Source organism: Tachyglossus aculeatus, chromosome 12 (assembly GCF_015852505.1).
Source record: "Tachyglossus aculeatus isolate mTacAcu1 chromosome 12, mTacAcu1.pri, whole genome shotgun sequence".
Classification (NCBI taxonomy): Eukaryota; Metazoa; Chordata; class Mammalia; order Monotremata; family Tachyglossidae; genus Tachyglossus; species Tachyglossus aculeatus.
Genome location: NC_052077.1, coordinates 30,211,384 through 30,231,051, shown reverse-complemented (window position 1 = coordinate 30,231,051; position 19,668 = coordinate 30,211,384). Strand labels below are relative to the sequence as shown.

The 19,668-nt window shown below is 42.1% G+C and overlaps 1 protein-coding gene and 1 non-coding gene across 2 annotated transcripts in view; both read left to right on the top strand.

Annotated features, from left to right (window-relative positions):
* MARCHF1 (membrane associated ring-CH-type finger 1) overlaps positions 1-19,668 on the top strand; it is a 520,911-nt gene that overhangs the window by 178,868 nt on the left and 322,375 nt on the right. The window lies entirely within an intron of this gene.
* Positions 524-661, top strand: LOC119935974. The gene has a single exon (XR_005453569.1). It is a non-coding gene; the product is annotated as a small nucleolar RNA SNORA7 (small nucleolar RNA).

The following is a 19,668-nucleotide window of genomic DNA, read 5'->3' as shown; positions in this document are numbered from 1 at the left end:
GGAGAGTAATGAAGTATATGTACATAAGAGTTATTGGAGCTGTGACAACCTAAGTGCTTGAGCAGTGTGGAAGGTCAGTAATGGTGGATGAGGGATACAAGGCGGGGAAATTAAAGATTAATTAGGGAAGACCTTCCGGAGGGACTATGAAGATGGGGAAAGCTGTGGTCTATCAGATAAAAAGGGGAAGGGAAATCCATCCACATCACGCATGTCACATACATTTCTCTGGAAGCGTGGCTTACTGACTTCTCCCTATATCTTAGTTGAGTTCCAGTTTATGTCCAGAACTGGTCAATCCACCTTCCAGAGCCATTGCTGAAATGCCGTGGCTTTCCTCCAGTCCTAGAAAAATCTGTCAGTGGTATTTATTGAGCACTTACTCTGTGTAGAGCGCTTGGGAAGGTACAATGCAACAGAGTTGGTAGACTCCTTCCCTAGCCACAAGGAGTTTATAGGGTAGAGGAAGACATTGACATTAACATTGATGAATCGATAAATTATAGATATGTTCATATGTGTACCCCTCTCAGGATCAAATCTGGACAGTTTCCAGTACTCTACCAGTCTCAGCTATAGGAGGGAAAGTCAGGCAGAGCCATGCCCATTCCATTCCTAGGCTGGGCGGTGGCTAGCAAGTGGAAGGCAATCTGCTACAAGTCAAAACTCACCTGTGCTGGGCAGCAGCAGCATGGGTGAGAGTTGAGGGTTGATTCTGAAGTTTACTGAATGGAAGAAGGCAATGGTAAACCACCTTGGTATTTTTACCAAGAAAACTCTATGGATCCACCACCAGGACGATTGCAGATGGAAGTAAGGCTTACTGGGAGAGGTGTGTCCATGGAGTCGCTATGGGTCAGAGATGCCTCGACAGCGTAAGACAAGACATAAGTTCTGTGAGGTGGCTGTGAATAATGTCCGGGAGAGAGAGACTGACATTAACTCTGGTGTTAACTCCCTTGGTGGAAAGGCCCTGGCCTTCTGCACTGGATGAAGACTATTGGAACTGAAGATAAGGGACCTATGTTCTGTTCAGAGGTGATTCACGAGAAGCAGCGTGGCTCTGTGGAAAGAGCCCGGGCTTCGGAGTCAGAGGTCATGGGTTCTAATCCCACCTCCTCCACTTGTCTGCTATGAGACGGTGGGCAAGTTACTTCACTTCTCTGTGCCTCAGTTACCTCATCTGTAAAATGGAGATTAAAACTGTGAGCCCCACACGGGACAACCTGATCACCTTGTATCCCCCCCGCCCCAGGGCTTAGAACAGTGCTTTGCACATAGTAAGCGCTTAACAAATACCATCATTATTATTATTGTTATTATTCAACTAGCAGCAGCCTCTTTTGGGATCAAAGAACCATGGCTGGAATTCTAAACATGACAAACGAGTAGACTTGACAAAGGCTCACAAGAATGTGTGTTGGGCGGCATCTAGGCTTATATGGAGGGTTCATTTAATTTCAGGATGGGGTAAGAGGTTTAGAAATGTGCAGCTCCCAATAAAGGAAGTTAAACCTTCTTAACCACTAGACTGTAAGCTCCAGTTGTACTCTCCCAAGTGCTTAGTCCGTGCTCTTCACACAGAACTAAATACCATTCATTCAATCGTATTTATCGAGCGCTTACTGTGTGCAGAGCACTGTACTAAGCACTTGGGAAGTACAAGTTGGCAACATATAGGGATGGTCCCTACCCAACAGTGTGCTCACAGTCTAGAAGGGATGAGGTAACTGAGGCACAGAGAAGTGAAGTGACTTGCCCAAAGTCAATAAATATCAACGACCAATGATAGATTGATTAAACTCAACTAAATTTCTTGAAGTAATTGATTTCTTTAATTGCTTGATTTGCTTTTTCTTTTAAGGAAATGTACCCTGGAAGAGTTTTGAAAGAAGACACACAGTTCTGGGGCTCCAGGGATTTACTGAAATACTTCCATATCTCATAAGTCCCACTATGCTGGTCTTTGAGAGAAGAAACCTTTGGAGTGCAAATGACTCCTTTTCCTTATTTAAGAAAATTAAAAGTTTAGATAATTTTTTTTCCAGGGAAATTTAATTGGATTCCTTCTTTTGCTAAACTCTATTAGATAGCAGTGAATATCAGAACACTGTTTCTCGCCTAAGAACAAACTAATTTAGTCATGAGGTCTACCAGATTGTGACAACTTTCTGATGGATTTCTAGATGCGAGAATCATTTGATCAGCCAATCTGAACTTTTATTCATTCATTGGAGAAATAATATTGCTTGTCAATAGTGCTGGTTTGTCATGTCTGGATTTAACCGGGGATTAAAATCCCCTGTTGTTCCAAAAGGAAAAAAAAAAAAAAGCTTAATATGACACTAGGGCCGATTGAACTTTTTATAATCTACCATACCAGGAAAGTAGCTGAACACTTTTTCCTCACGGACCCATCTCCAGAGCAGAAAGATCAGTTTTATTTGGATGTTTATTCAGCCTTTGCTTTCTTAATTCTAAAGATAAGTTGTGAGCTCCTTGGGGGTCAGCCCAATCACATTTCTCTACTATTATCGTACCCTCCTAAACACTTAGTACAATGCTCCATACCTATTAGGTGTTCAGTAAATGAGTGAATGACTGTTCCTTTCATGATTTGTGATTGCAGGTGTCATCAGAAATTCAGTTTTAATAGACTGATCCAAATTCCTCATTTACACAAAGCCTCATACTGAACAACTGTGTGAATAGGACCTACATCCCCAACCTCACAATGGGGCACTTGAGGAGAGGCATGCAAAAGGGGTCCTGATTGCTGTGCGGTGATCCCTGTCTCTGGTCAAAAGGTCATGGGTTCTAACCCCGGCTCCACCACTTGTCTGCTGTGTGACCTTGGGCAAGTCACTTAACTTCTCTGTACTTCAGTTACCTCATCTGTAAAAAAGAGAGAATTAAGAGTGTGAGCCCAAAATGGACAGGGACTGTGTCCAACCTAACTTGTAAAATGGGGATTAAGACTGTGAGCTCTCCGTGGGACAACCTGATCACCTTTTAACCTCCTCAGTGCTTAGAACAGTGATTTGCACATAGTAAGCACTTAATAAATGCCGTTATTATTCTCTATCCCTGTGCTTAGAACAGTGATTGGAACATAGCAAGTGCTTAACATGAATGGTAATTATTATCAGCTGGGTGACTCCTTCTCTCTACTTCCCCTCTGCTTCCAAGCCAAATCACTGAGAATTTTAAAAGTCAACCCAATCTCTGCTTCCCTGCCTCTTCCCAATCACCACAGCCACGCCAACCTGTTGTGTCACTAGGAAGTATGGACGGAGTCACAAACTTGATTTGACTTCCTGGGGTAAGAAGGAACAATGAGATGGTTCCCAGGCCTTTCTCATCCAAGAATCTAAGATAACAGTTTTGTTGGTCAAGGTCCTCAGAATAATAATAATAATGGTATTTGTTAAGCGCTTACTACGTACCAAGCATTGTTCTGAGTGCTGGGTTGCATGCAAGGTAATTAGGTTGTCCCACGTGGAGCTCACAGTCTTAATCCCCATTTTACAGATGAGGTAACTGAGGCACAGAGAAGTTAAGTGACTTACCCAAGGTCACGTAGCAGACAAGCAGTGGATGCAGGATTAGAACCCACGTCCTCCAACTCCCAAGCCCGTCCACGTCCACTGAGCCACACTGCTTCCCTAAGCAACCTCAGTGTTATTAAACTGGGCCCTATGTGTCCATGGGATTAGGCCATGAAACTTTACCATCTTTTCCATTCTTAAGTTTTACCTTGCATTTTCTTTCATCTCCCAGAAGAAAACTAAATCTGTTGGTGTTATTTATTTTCCACTTGGTGTGTGCTCAGAGGCACTACATTAAGAGCTTGGGAGAGTGCAATATAACTAAGCTGGAAGACATGTTCCCTACCCACAACAACCACGCAGTCTAGAGGGAAAGACAGATGTTAATATAAATTAATTATGGACATAATTGCTGTGGATCTGAGGTTGGGGTGAATACCAAGTGCTCAAAGGGTACATACAGATTAAAGTGTAAAAATTCACATCTCCTCCAAGAGGCCTTCCCCAGCTAAGCCCTCATTTCCTCTTCTCCCATTCCCTTCTTCAGTGCTCTTGCATTTGGATTTGTACTCTTTATTCATCCCAACCTCAGTTCCCCCACCAACACACTTATGTCTCTATCCCTAATTTATCTATTTACATTTATGCCATCTCCTCCTATAGACTGTAAGCTCCTTATGGGCAGGGAACATTTCTACCAGTTCTGTTATACTCTCCCAGGTACATAGGACAGGATGCTGCACTCAGTCAGCGCATAATAAATACTATTGATTGACTGATGCAGAAGGGAGAAGGATCACTCCTTCTCTTTCTTAAGTGGCCTCCAAGGAAAGGAAGTAAACAATCCTGATCCTGTTCTTTAGTCATCTTTTGAAAAGGATGTGAGAAGAATGTGGTGAATCTCACATTTACTGCTTCAGCTGGAACATAGATGATAGTCTTTCGCATTAAACTGTGAAGAAAAGATATGGGTGGGACTTGGAAGGGTGATTTACCATTATGTGTTGTGGGTTCTGGTAGGGAGAAGTTTGGAACAAGTTTAAATATTGTGGTATATCTGTAGTGCATGCTCTCAGATCCATTGGCAAAGTGAACACACTAAGGCTCATCTTTAGCCTGACGTCGTTTAGGACTATTGTCTTCCAAAGATTATGCATGATTGGTTTCTTCTATTGAGAGCAAGGACCCAGCACAAAAAAAAATCATCTGACTGAAACTGCTCTCCAGCAGTAGAGAATTCCCATCAAATTGAGTCATTATCTCATATCATTCCTAAGGCTGTGTCTGTTGGGGAAAAAAAAAATGCTAGGAACTCAAATTATCATCTAAATGTACAGTTTATTGGTTCTCAGTGCAAAACAGTCAGTTTTGGTAATGGCAAGAGGGCTAGAAATCTCTTTCATGCAACCTCAGTCTTAATCGTCTGGAAATGTTTGAGGCCGATAGCAGAATGGGGGTGGTATGATTTTAATAAAAAGCACTTTTCCAAATAAGGTGTGAGTAGGGGGAATCTCATGCCACATGGAGTGTGTTGTACTGGAGAAGTGACTCTCAGAACCTAATGCATAGGGCTTCCTTAATAACCGGGTCTTATCTGAAAAGTACATAAAAATATCTTATTTTCTCTGTTGGGGCTAAATCTAGAATACAGTCAATAGATTGGAATTAAGGAATAGAGCTCATAGTTGACATAGGGTGACAGCAAGAAAAATCACTTCTAGGAAGTATCGGTGGCTAGGTTGAATACATTTCAAAGATACCAGGAAAAATGAAAAATGAAATCAGGAGTGGTCTAATGCAAATATCTCTGAGAGCCAAAAGAGGTAAAATTCTTTTGATGAGCTAATTGCTTTGATTCCTTTGATAAGAAGACCACGGCAGGAAATAGAGGGCAGGCCCCATTAAATATAGGATGTAGGAAGCATATATATGTGAATTTTAGCAGTCAAGCCTATGATATTGACAGGTGGTAGCACTGTGTTATGAATGGTTTTCATTGCTATTCAGTCTCCAAAATTGCCTCATCCTTTCATTCATTCATTCAATCGTATTTATTGAGTGCTTACTGTGTGCAGAGCACTGTACTAAGTGCTTGGGAAGTACAAGGTGGCAACATCTAGAGATGGCTTGGGAGTCAGAGGTCATGGGTTCTAATCCCGGCTCCACCACTGATCAGCTGTGTGACTTCGGGCAAGTCATTTAACTTTTCTGTGCCTCAGTTATCTCATCTGGAAAATGGGGATTAAGACTGTGAGCCCCATGTAGGACAATCCGATTACCTTGTATCTCCTCCAGCGCTTAGAACAGTGCTTGGCACATAGTAAGCACTTAAATACCAAAATTATTATTAATGGTATTTAAGTGCTTATTCTGTGCCAGGCACTGTACTAAGTACTGGGGTGTATACAAGCAAATAGTATTGGACACAGTGTATGTCCCACAAGAACTCACAGTATCAATCCCCATTTGGCATGTGATGTAACTGAGGCACAGAGAAGTGAAGGGACTTGCCCTAGGTCACCCAGGAGACAGGTGGTGGAGCCGGGCTTAGAACTCATGACCTTCTGACTCTCTGGTCTGTGCTTTTTCCATTACATCATGCTATTTTTCACGTTTAATGTTTGCAACATCCGGCACTCTATTTTCTTTTGCCTCCTTGGCTCTCATTCCTTATAATGAGGGAAGCAACGTGGCTCAGTGGAAAGAGCACGGGCTTTGGAGTCAGAGGTCATGGGTTTGAATCCCGGCTCCGCCACATGTCTGCTGTGTGACCTTGGGCAAGTCATTTAACTTCTCGGAGCCTCAGTTACCTCATCTGTAAAATGGGGATTAAGACTGTGAGCCCCACGTGGGACAATCTGATCACTTTGTACCCCCCTCCAGCGCTTAGAACAGTGCTTTGCACATAGTAAGCGCTTAACAAATGCCAACATTATTATTATTATTATAAATGAGAAGCAGTGTGGCTCAGTGGCTCAGAGGTCACGGGTTCTAATCCCGACCACCACTTGTCAGCTGTGTGACTTTGGGCCAGTCACTTCACTTCTCTGGACCTCAGTGACCTCATCTGTAGAATGGGGATAAAGACTGTGAGCCCCCTGTGGGACAACCTGATCACCTTGTAACCTCCCCAGCACTTGGAACAGTGCTTTGCATATAGTAAGCGCTTAATAAATGCCATTATTATTATTTTGAAGCCTCTGATGCTTGACTCAGTCCTTTCTTTAGAGCTGTGTGCCATGTTGGTTTATTTGCAGCAGCTGACTTCAGTTTTCAGGTGGAATGCAAGCTTTGTTTTACTGTGTATCATCATCAATATGCCCAGGAGGCATAGTTTGATGATAGCTTTTTTTTTTTTTTTTTTTTTTTTTTTTTTTTTTTTACTGTTTCAGAATCTCTCTTTATGGGGCGCTGATTCCATCGATCCTCATTTTATTGGGGAATTTTATTTAACATGGCATTATGTTGCATGCTGTAGAAGCCTGCTTTATGGCAGACTTCTTGGGGAATGAATCTGCATGACCACTGCCTTTCCAACTAGGTGGGATATTAGTCCCAAATTTGATTTCATTAAATTATCTAATAGTTGGCCTCGTCCACTCCTTGTGTCTAGGACAGCTTGATATGCATGTTTGGTAAACTCTTCATTTTGGTATTTGTTCTGGGTTGTTCACTTTTCTGACTGATTCAGACTGTTATTTAGGCAAGTGGTTTTTTGATAAGAGAAGCAGTGTGGCTCAGGGGAAGGAGCCTGGGCTTGGGAGTCGAGGTCATGGGTTCTAATTCCAGCTCTTCTGCTTGTCAGCTGTGTGACTTTGGGCAAGTCACTTAACTTCTCTGTGCCTCAGTTACCTCATCTGTAAAATGGGGATTAAGACTGTGAGCCCCCGTGGGACAACCAGACCACCTTGTAACCTCCCCAGTGCTTAGAACAGTGCTTTGCACATAGTAAGTGCTTAATAAATGCCATCATTATTATTATTATTATTTCTCTGAAGTAGTGCAGCAGTGAATTCATTCATTCTTTCATTTGTATTTATTGAGCTTACTGTGTGCGGAGCACTTGGGCAGTACAAATCTGCAACATAGAGAGACGGTCCCTACCCAACAACGGCTCACAGCCTAGAAGAGGGAGACAGACAACAAAACAAGAGAAAGGTGTCAATACCATCAGAATAAATAGAATTATAGCTATATACATACTAATAAAATAGAGTAATAAGTATGTACAAATGTACATAAGTGTTGTAGGGAGGGAGTGGGGGCAATGGGGAGGATGAGGAGAGGAAAAGGGGGGGCTCAGTCTGGGAAGGCCTCCTGGAGGAGGCGAGCTTTCAGTAGGGCTTTGAAGGGAGAAAGAGAGCTAGCTTGGCTGATGTGTGTAGTATAGCCTAATGGATAGAGCACAGGCCTGGGAGTAAGAAGGACCTGGGTTCTAATCCAGGCTCTTTAACTTGTATGCTGTGACAAATCACTAAACTTCTCTGTGCCTTAGTTACCTCATCTGTAAAATGGGGATTAAAATGGTGAGCCTCCTGTGGGACAGGGACGGTGTCCAACCAGCATAGCTTGTATCTATCCCAGCGCTTAGTACTGTGGTTGACACATACTAAGCACTTAACAAATACCTTCATCATCAGTATAGTTGTTGCCAATATAATGCAACCCATTTGTAAAATATACATTCCCTACCTCACCCTGGGAGTTATCATTACTACCATTTGGTAGCAATATCTGGTTTTCTTTAAGATGGGGTTTTAAAAACTCTTTCCCTTACTACTAACCTATGTTCCTCACAAAGATGTTATGGGTCATTTGCTAGTTTGTAAAAGGTACTCTGAGCTGGCACGGGAGAAACTTGCTGTATTTATGAATATAAACGATTGAGAGTGAAAAATGTGGTGTCAGTAAAGAGAAAATAAGCAGTATTCATTCAGTTTGAGCATCTGAGAAGACTAGGGATCGATGTGGTGACGATAACTCCTCCAAATATCTAAACTTTATTCCACCATTCATTCTCCTAAACTGCAGCAAAAATTCTTGCAAATTATGAGTGGCATTTACTAATGCTTCTCCAGTCATAATTACTGCCACTGTGTCAAAATATATAAGAATATCTTTAGGTATTCAAGCTAGTGTTTTTTGTAAACTTCTCAGACTTGGTATTCCATTTATTTGATTCTTTTTAGTCTTCTCACATACTCTTGATGAGTGTCACAAACATTGAAGAGGTAGTATTTTTCTCTAAATCCGGTCGGTTTTCCCCTAAATATGAATTTTAATTTGCTTTCTCAGAATTGTTAACCACCTTGATACCCAATTTCGTCATCTTGCCCACTACCATTGAGAAATTAGCCTTTAGTCTCACTCTGAGCCTTGATATTGGAAAAGGTTTCATGCACCATTGCTTCTCACTACTTCTTAAGTTATTAGCTCACCATTTCAGGAGGTGCTGTGTGACCTTTATCAGAGAGGTTGAGCAGCGTGGAGCAGAGCCACAAATCCAGTCCCTCTACTAACTCAAAATAGATTGCTACTTCCCTGGAAGTCGACTAGAGGACCAAATAAATAATTAAAAAGGAAGTCAGTGAGGTCACAATACGTAGTCATGTCATGCTGTCCTTTCTTGCCTTTCTCCTTCAGCTATCCATATGTAATTCACTGCCTTGAGCTGAAAAGAAGCAGATTCAGTGAAATACCAAGTTTTATTGCTTATTTATTATTAAAAGCAATAATAGTTTTACCCAAATATGTTTGAAGGTTGGGGGTAATCTAGCATTACCAAGTAATATTAGCATCAGTGGTCCTGGGAAGAAAGGGTCAACATTTTTGGAGGAAGAGACACTTGTTTACCTCCTCCCTTGAAATTCGCCTTATGCAGATTTAGACTAGGAATCTTCAGGATACAATTTCTGCATCTCTAACATCTTCCCCTTTATGTAACAGTTTTACCAGGGCTTTGTGGGGCTATTTTGTCCTATTTCCCATTTCCCTGTAAACTGAGGGAAAGGACTAATGGTGGTAACGCCTATGCTGTGCACCAGACAGCCTCTTAGCAAATGCTGTGGTGATGATAATGATAGCTAAAAATCTCTTTAGAAATGGGGCTACTATTGTCGATTCAGTATTTAATGGAATGCTCTCCCTTCCAACTTTCCTTTCTCCCTCCCACAACCCAGTGGGGTCTTTAGGCACTGGATTTTTTCAGTGCCAGATTTCTAAATGGTTTCCCTCTAGATGTTTGTATTGCCATATGCCTGCTAAGAAAGGTACAGTTTTTCCAAGGCAGGGAGGTAGTTGCCTTCTTATTTTTTATCTCTGCTCAACAGGTGTCAATGTCAGCTCAGACACCCAGGTCAACATTCGTAGGTGGGACACAGAAAAGGTGTAAGTTAGCCACAAATCCAATGGACTTTAACTTGAGCTGAATTCATTTCTTCCTAATCAACCGTGTTAGCCAAAAACCTTCCTTAGTCAATCATTTATTTAGTGCTTACTGTGTGCAGAGCACTTTCCTAAGTGCTTGGGAGAGTACAATATAACATAGGAAAGGTTCTGGCATTACAGGTTGCTTAAATATCTTGCATCTGATTAAGTGTCCCGTGTGTCAAATCTGTGTTAAAACAAATAAGTCCCCCTTCAGTTTGAATTTTAAAAATGCTATCTTTTCTCGTTTTAAAATATAAGCAAATATGTATTATCTGAATTTGTTCTTGCTGATCAGCTTGTTAGTATTCATGAATGTGAATCTTACCCCATTGTTAAAAGGCCATTTCCTATTGGTAGATATACTGTGAGCTAATGTTCATATTATTGCTGGAGGAGAGTTGAGACTTGGATTGTAAACTACTTGAAGTCTGGGATCATGTCTGTACTATATTCTCTCCAGCACATTGCTGTGCACACAGTATATATTCAAAAAATACAATTTATTGATTGGGTAATTGATGGACGTGGACCTGAGGTCAAAGAACTGCAGGGAAAGTAGGACTCACATTCCTGCAGCTCCTGTTGCCTGGCAACTAATTTTCCCAAAGCCCACATTTCTCAGAATCACCTAGGAGGGAGTACCAATTAGCAAGTTGCAAGGTGCGTTTTAATTCAGATGAGGGGACCCTGACTGGCTTTCTTTCTTCCTACCTTCTGGGATATACACTGGGTCACCTTGCTAAGTATCTTGTCTCCGTATGAGTGCATATACTCAGGGCTAAGGACATTTTGTCTATATGTTTATATGGTAGTTTTGAGGTATACCAAAGTCTCTATGTCTAGAGTGTGAAGGCATTTGGATTTGCTTTAGTTTTTCACTTTTCCTTTTCTAGTGCAATCAACTGAAATTCCGTTAAGCTCTGAATAATAATAATAATGAGGGCATTTATTAAGTTCTTACTATGTGCAAAGCACTGTTCTAAGTGCTGGGGAGGTTACAAGGTGATCAGGTTTTCCCACAGGGTGCTCACAGGCTTAATCCCCATTTTACAGATGAGGTAACTGAGGCACAGAGAAGTTGTGACTTGTCCAAAGTCACACAGCTGACAATTGGTGGAGTGGGATTTGAATCCATGACCTCTGACTCCAAAGCCCGTGTTCTTTCCACTGAGCCACGCTGCTTCTCTGAATGTTTGGGAAACATCCGGAAGGACCATGAACTTGCTCAGATCCTCCCCCAGTAACCCTGATTGGATAAGTTCACCCTAAATGACGCAGGGAAAATAAATGCAGCCCTGTGACTTGGCATCATGATCTGAGACATACTGAGAAGCTCAGAGTAAAGCACTGCACGTGACTTTTTCTCTTCCTCTCCCCCCAGCACCCCCAGTCCCCAGTGTCAGTTGCTCATTTGGGTAAAAGGTGGTAAAAACCAGAATGTGTTTGTATTAGGCTGCCAGATTGTGGGACTGGCAGATGACTAGTTCTAACTCCCACCTCACCCCTCCCATCAAAAAAAAAAAAAACAAAACAAGAAACGTTTGGAACATCAAAGGAGCACTATCAGTTAACAGCATTTATTCAGTGCTTACTGTGTGCAGAACAATTTATTGAGCACTTGGGAGAGTACAATATGATGGAATTGCTAGTCATGTTCCCTGCCCACAAGGAACATAGAGTCAAGAGAATGATAATAATAATAATAATGGCATTTGTTAAGTGCTTACTATGTGCAAAGCACTGTTCTAAGCGCTGGGGAGGATACAAGGTGGTCAGGTTGTCCCACGGGGAGAAGGAGACAGACATCAAAGTAACGTATGAATCTGTACGTAAGTACTGTGGGGCTGATGGTGTGAGTATATGAAGTGCTTAAAGGGTACAGATAATAGTAATAATAACAATGTTGGTATTTGTTAAGCTATTACTGTGTGCCAAGCACTGTTCTAAACACTGGGGGGATGCAAGGTAATCAAGGTTGGCTCACGTGGGGCTCACAGTCCTAATGCCCATTGTACATATGAGGGAACTGAGGCACAGAGAAGTGAAGTGACTTGCCCAAAGTCACACAGATGACAAGTGGCAGAGCCGGGATTAGAACCCATGAGCTCTGACTCCCAAGCCCGGGCTCTTTCCACTGAGCCACGCTGCTTCTCACTGCTACAGATCCAAGGACAGAGGCAATGCAGAAGGGAGAACAATTAGGAGAGATGAGGGATTAATTGGGGAAGGCCCCTTGGAGGAGTTATGAGTTTAATAGGGCTTTGAAAATAGGGAGGATGGTGGACTATTGTATATGAGGGGAGGGAGTTCAAGGTCAGTCACTGGAGAAATAATGAGATTGAGATTCAGTGAGTAGTTGGTGATGGAGGCATAAAGTGCCTAGCTGCATTGTAGTAGGAGTTTAGTAAGAAGCAGTGTGGTCTAGTAGATAGAACATGGACCAGAAGGACCTGGGTTCTAATTCTGACTCCACCACTTGTCTGCTGTGTCACCTTGGCCAAGTCACTTCACTTCTCTGTGCCTCAGTCACCTCATCTTTAAAATGGGAATTAACAGTGAGCCCCATGTGGGACAGGGACTGTGTCCAAACAAATTTGCTTGTATTCACCCTAACACTTAGTACAGTGCCTGGTACATAGTAAGTGCTTAACAAATACCACAATGATATTCTTTTTATTATATTATCATTATTATTGTAATTAAGGTAAGTGGGAGAGAGCTAATTGAGTATTCCAAAGCCGATGATAAGGAGTTTCTGTTTGATTTGGAAGTGGATGGGCAACCAGTGGAGATTCTACTAGAATTACTTGCCAATAATAAGAGGGCTTCTCCCTGCTGGGGCAGAGGAAAGGGAGTAGGGATGCTCTCTTGAAAGAAGAGCAAAAGGAAGTCAGACTGTTAGGGCTTCTGGTTGGGTATGGTATGTGCTTCTCTGTCTGAGACCTAATCAGAAGAGATTTTATGAGTTGATTTACTTCTCTTTCTTCAAGGTCTAACTGAGGTAAAAATGAAACTAGAGCAAATTAATTTGGTCATTAACACAATCTGTGGGGTATTTGATAGGAAAATAGTATCTAACAGTTAATTATAGTCTTAGTTTCATTCTGACAGTCTTGAACATCAGTGAATTACTACCTGACATATTTCCAGTTCAGTATTTTCAATTGTGATCCTCTTCCTTTGAGTTAGAATAAATCCTTAATTTTGATCATTAGCTTGGTTCAACCATGGTTGCTGGGAGTCATGTAGACTTCACAATCATATCCTGGCTCGAGTTAATACCATATCTTCCTTTAAAGGCCCTGAATATAGGACGGCCCATTTTGTTGGGGGTTATACAGCTAAAGAATCCCCAACATCAATCTCCCAAGGGAAAAGTCTCACTCTAGATTAATAGCTGAGGATTTGGGTCTACTGCAAGTAGGGATCAAGATTCTGGTTTAATAAGGACTTTCTGGACCTACACTGTTAACCCTATAGGCAGACTCTGCCTAATGGATGTCTGATTCTTGATGGAGAATTTCTTTAGCTGAGAGAGAGCATACCAGTCTTCCTCACACCTGCCCTGTCCAAAATTCCCAGGTAGGTTGAGGGAGAAGGAAACACCATTTGGGGGCTATTTGCCCCCAATTTTTCTAATATGTCAGTTGGCATGCATCACACATGTGGGAGAGAATACGGTCCTCCTGGGTAGGAAGAGAAATTGTTTACCTGCAATCCATAGAAATGATATTTAGGCTTATGACCTTTTCTTTTTGCTGCCGTACCTTAAGCATCAACTAGATGTAGGTTCCAACAAAGAAAGCTCCAGGCCGTTTCTCTTTGACAGTGGAATTCTCATTCCTTGTCCTTCTCCTCACCTGCCCATATCATCTGTGCCTCTTCCTCTGCAGCAAATTTCATGGAAAAACTCACCATGAACTCTGTCATCCTCTTATGCCTCTATGTGGGCTTGGGTATTTGATGAGAATTTTACCTTAAAATTTCCAGGTTTTTTTTTTTAGCTTCTCTGGCATTTCAAGCCAAGAGGTAATACTTAATAATGATGGTACTTGTTAAGCGCTATGTGCCAAGCGCTGTTCTAAGCACTGGAATAGATACAAGGTGATCAGGTTGTCCCACTTGGGGCCCACAGTCTTAATCCCCATTTTACAGATGAGGGAACTGAGGCACAGACAATTTCAGTAAATTGCCTAGGGTCACACAGCAGACAGTGGAGGAGTCAGGATTAAAACCCAGATCTTCTGACTCGTGGGCCCATGCTCTATCCACAATGTAATGTTTTTTCCCACTTCTCAGTGAATATTCAATTGTTCATTCACACTGTGCTCCTAAAGTGAACAGAATTGTACAGAGGATACCCCAAGAGTTCTCAGCTGGTAATGAGCCAAGGTGACCTGGACCAGTTATTTATGAGCTATAATACCGCCAAGGCTCAGGAAAACAAATATCGTCTTTGCGTACTTAGTATTTCAAATGACTGCAATAAGCAAATGTAGCATGAGACAAATGGGAAAGTCTAGTAGTGGGGGGCCTCAGAAATCTAGGTTGGCTCACCGACAAATCAGAGTTCTGTTCCTTCGGTAGATTCTAAGGTTTGCAGAGCGGAAAAGTGAATGTGTATTTTTGAGAAGTGCCATCTTAGATTAAGCACTTGAGAGCAGGATATTGAACTGGGAGCTGGATAGGGAGTTTATTAGAAGTTCATATTATGGTTATGAAAGCAAGTCAAGCGGTGAGAGCGGTATGAAAAGAACTGATTAAAAAACAACCCACCCATCATCATCCATAAGAATTTATTAAACAGCCACTGGTGCGCAGACTAAACCCCATGGTAGACCCTTAACCTGGAATTTTAAAATTTTCATCACTTTGCCTGACACTTTGAAGTGTCTGCTCTCACTCCGTTGGATTTCATAATGGCTTCTTGTGGAAAGCCTAATCTCTAGTTGCATCACTGAGGAATAGCGAAGTAGTCTGGCCTCATGGCAGAATGGAAAGAGCATAGAGTCGGGAGACTTGGGTTCTAATCTTGATTTTCCACTTGCCTGCTGTGTGACTTTGGGCAAGTCACTTAACCTCTGTGCCTCAGTTTCTTCACCTCTCTACCTTAGACTCTGACTCCCATATGGGATGGAGACTGTCCAATCTGTTTATATTACAACTACCCCAGAACATAGTTCAGTGTTTGGCACAAAGTTGCACTTAAATATCACAAATAATAGAATATGACTGGGTTGGCTTAGCTTTTGGCAACCTACAAGTCCTATAGGGTAGAATTAGGAGGGTGAATCGAATTTGCCTTCTTTTGATCTTGGGAATTCAAGGTTCACATTTCAATATGAGCAGTAAAACTTTGTGTAACTGTGAGATTTTTAAGGGCTTACTTTGTGCCTAGCACTGATCTAAGTGCTGAGAGATTCAATATATACTCAGATGACCTAGTTTCTGCCCCACAAAAGGCTCTCGGTCTAAATAATAATATAATGTTGGCATTTATTAAGTGCTTACTATGTGCACAGCACTGTTCTAAGCACTGGAGAGGTTACAAGGTGATCAGTTTGTCCCTCGTGGGGCTCACAGTCTTCATCCCCATTGTACAGATGAAGTAACTGAGGCACAGAGAAGTTAAGTGACTTGTCCAAAGTCACAAAGCTGATAATTGGCAGAGCTGGGATTTGAACCCATGACCTCTGACTCCAAAGCCCGGGCTCTTTCCAATGAACCACGCTGCCTCTCCGCATGGAGAGAGATGGGCATGCTCAGTTGCTTTTCCTTTATTATTTATTTGAACTAGATTTGGGTGGGCTCATTTTTTTAAGGATCAAAAATATCCCTGTGACAATTATTTCCTTCCGCCCATAACCAGTTTTTTTTTTCCTAACAAAGCTTTGGAACAAATATTTTATGACCACACCAATGTTCAAAACCAGTAAAAACTTAATTTCTGAGTGGCCAGGAGAATCTAGTTTTCTAGGAAGAGTCTTTTCTTTGAAGTTTTAGGACTTTGTGATAATGATCCATTGGGTCATGCTGCCATGAGAATGGAATGGGAGTGGTAATGATGGTTGAGTGAGTAGCTGAGTGTCTCTGCATGACTCAGAGAAGCACCAGAAGTCAATCTCACCCAAGACCTCAGTTCTTTACATAGATGGTTCCCAAATATACCTCTCCTACCCCAACCTCTATCCTTTACTGCAGTCTTGCATTTCATCTCTACGTGGATGTCCCACTGACACCTCAAACATAAGGTGCCCAAAGCAGAACTCCTTATCTTTCCACTCAAACCCTGTCCTCCACCTGGCTTTCCTGGCTATGGATGATACCACCATCCTCCCTGTCTCACAAGCCTGTAAACTTGGCATTTTCCTCATCTCTCTTAACCAACATGCATATTCAGGCTGTTACCAATTTCTGTCAGTTCTACCTGCCCAACACTTCTAGAATCTGCCCCTTCCACTCCACTGTATCTGCTACAGTGCTGATTTACACACTTATTATACATCGCATTATCCATATCATCAGCCTCCTTGCTGGCCTTCTGTCTCTCCCCTCTCCAGTCCATACTTCACTCTGCTGCCCAGATTATTTTTCTAAGCAAACTTTCAGGCCACATTTACCAATTCCTCACACACCTTCATTGGTTGCCCAGCTACCTTATGCACTAAACAGGAAACTCCATACCACTGGTGTAATTAGCTCTCTCCTTCCCACTTTTCCTTGCTGATCTCCTACTACAAACCAGTCCACAAACTTTGCTCCTCTGTCAACCTACTCACCATACCTTGATCTCATTTCTCTTGCCACTAACCACTTTCCCTTGTCTTCTGGCCTGAAACTCCCAGGTCTTTATTTGACAGATCCCTAAACGTCCCCACTTTCAAGATCCTAGTAAAAGCATATCTCTTCCAAAAGGCCTTTCCTGACTAAGCCCTCATTTCTCCTACCCTTCCTCCCTTCTCTGTCATTAATAATAATAATAATAATATTGGTATTTAAGTGCTTACTATATGCCAAGCCTATTCTAAGTGCTGGGGGGTAATTGGGTTGTCCCACGTGGGGCTCACAGACTTAATCCCCATTTTACAGATGAGGTAACTGAGGCACAGAGAAGTTAAGTGACTTGCCCAGAGTCACACAACTGACAAGTGGCAGAGCCAGGATTAGAATCCACAACCTCTGACTCCCAAGCCCGGGCTCTTTCCATTAAGCCATGCTGCTTCTCAGTGGACTTGACTTCTCAGTGGATTAATGGACTTGAATCTCTGCCTCTTAAGCACTAGATAATTGATCCTACCCTCAGCCCCATAGCACTCTTGTACTTACCCATTTCCCCCAGTCTGTAATTTATTTGAATGGTCTGTCTCCTCCTTTAGACTGTAAACATCTTGGGATCAGGGATTTTATCTACCATCTCTACTGAATTGTGACCCTCCTCTGGGATCATATTCTCTGCATTTTTTCTAAAGCAGTACTTTACTGAGTAATGACATTATTTTGATATTTGTTGAGCATTTACTATGTACTAAGCACTGGGATAGATACAAGATAAGTCAGTCACAGTCCAGAACCCATGTGGGGCTCAGTCTAAAGAGAAGGTAAAGTGAGAATTTCATCCCCCTTTTACAGATGAGGAAACTCTGACATAGAGACGTTAATGAAACAGCGTGGCTCAGTGGAGAAGAGCACGAGCTTTGGAGTCAAAGGGCATGGGTTCAATTGTCAGCTGTGTGACTTTGGGCTTAACTTAACTTCTCTGTGCCTCAGTTACCACATCTGTAAAATGGGGATTAAGACTGTGAGCCCCCCGTGGGACAACCTGATCACCTTGTAACCTCCCCAGTGCTTAGAACAGTGCTTTGCACATAGTAAGCACTTAATAAATGCCATCATTATTATTACTGCTCACGGTCACACAAAGCAGGCATGTGGCAGAGCCTGGATCAGAACCCAGGTCTCCCTGACTCTCCCCCTCTCTCCACCTACCAAGCCCATGTTCTTTCCACTAGGCCACACCACTTTTCAGGTAGATAGTTAATGAAAAGGAATAAAAATATCAGTGTGTGTGAAGAGAACCCGAGGTCCTCGGATGGAAAAGATTACAGTGTTCCACCCATAACAATTTAGTTACTAGAGGCAAGAGGCCATAATGAAAACATGAGTTTTTGTGTGAATTCTAATTTAAGTATTCCGCATGGCTGCTGCTTGCTCACAGGGATGATTTGTAAGTTGAATGTCTCACTGAAATCCTGTTTCTCTGCTGAAATGGATTGCTTGGCAATAAAAAGCACTTGGTTTCGTGAAATTCAGGGACAACCCCACTCCCTGGTTCACAGATTTGAATGAGAAGCATCCGTATTCTGGATTAGTCTGCATTTAATCTGGACATTTCTCTGGCTCAGGGCAGATGAGATTCTGGACTTGATGCTTGGCTTCTTGCATGTGTCTTACAGAATGGATTCTAAAATTGTCTCTAAATTAATCTTGGAACTGGAGCAAAATTGGTGGAATTCTGAAAATCTTTCCAGGAGAGTGATGTCTTCACTTTTCCTTTTCCACCACTTGGCCAATACCATGCTCCCCTGCCGCCCCAAGTCATTTCTGAGAGCAGAGCTGATGTGTGGGCCAGAAGAAAATGAAGAATAATGATTGCAAAGGTCTTTTGTGTATTGCTTCATTACTCATTGTGTAGTTTTTTTTTCTACAGGGTGTAATGGAATCCCTAAATTGATATATCTAAACTGATGACACCAAGAAATGCAACATCTGTCCCTGGTGTTCCTGGGTATAATTTACTTCACTGAGGCATAATTTCATGCCTTGTTAAAGGAAGAGAGAACTCTTGACGACTGAAGGTGAAATGAAGGGACAGACTTCACTAGAGGAAAACAAATCTCAGTGGGTTTTTCTTGAGGATTTGACTTTTCAAAGCAACGTAATAGTGTCTGTAGGTCAGGAGCAGGGCTGTGTGGAGAGAATTCTCCTGAGGTAAAGTATAACTGTCCCAGGTATTTTTTTGGAAAACACAAATGATCTTACCTTGCTCTGCTGGCAAGAATCAGGATGCCCTAGTGGGAAAAGCACAGACCTGGATTCTAATCCCAGCTGGGCCACTTGTCTGCAGTGTGAACTTAACTTCTTTGTACCTCTGTTTCCTCATTTGTAAATGGGGATTAAATTGTACTCTCACCTACCTAAATTGTGAGCCCAATGTGGGACAGGGATTGGGTCCAACTTGGTTATTTTGTATCTACCCCAGCACTTAGTACAGTGCATGGGACACAATAAGAGTTTAACAGAGGCCATGAAATTAAATAAATAAAAAAAGTGAAACTGAGGAAGTAGTGTAAAATCTCTCCTGAACAGAGGTGTAGCAAGGGGGAAGGACAGTGCTTTGCACATAGTAAGTGCTTATTAAATGCCATTATTATTATTATTATTATTATATTTTCAATGTAGCAAAATGGCATGCCATTAATGGCTTCCCCAGTATCAGTTCTGGGCAACCACAGCATCAGCTCTAGAATTTGAAGCCCCATTATGTACAAAGAACTTTAAAGGGCATCGAAGAGATTACAGAGGAGTTGGCGCGACCCCTAACCCAGGGAGAACTGAATGGGGAAGATGTGAGAAGCAATCTACATAAATATACGTGAATATAGAGAGAGTGAGGAGAAAAAGAACACAAACG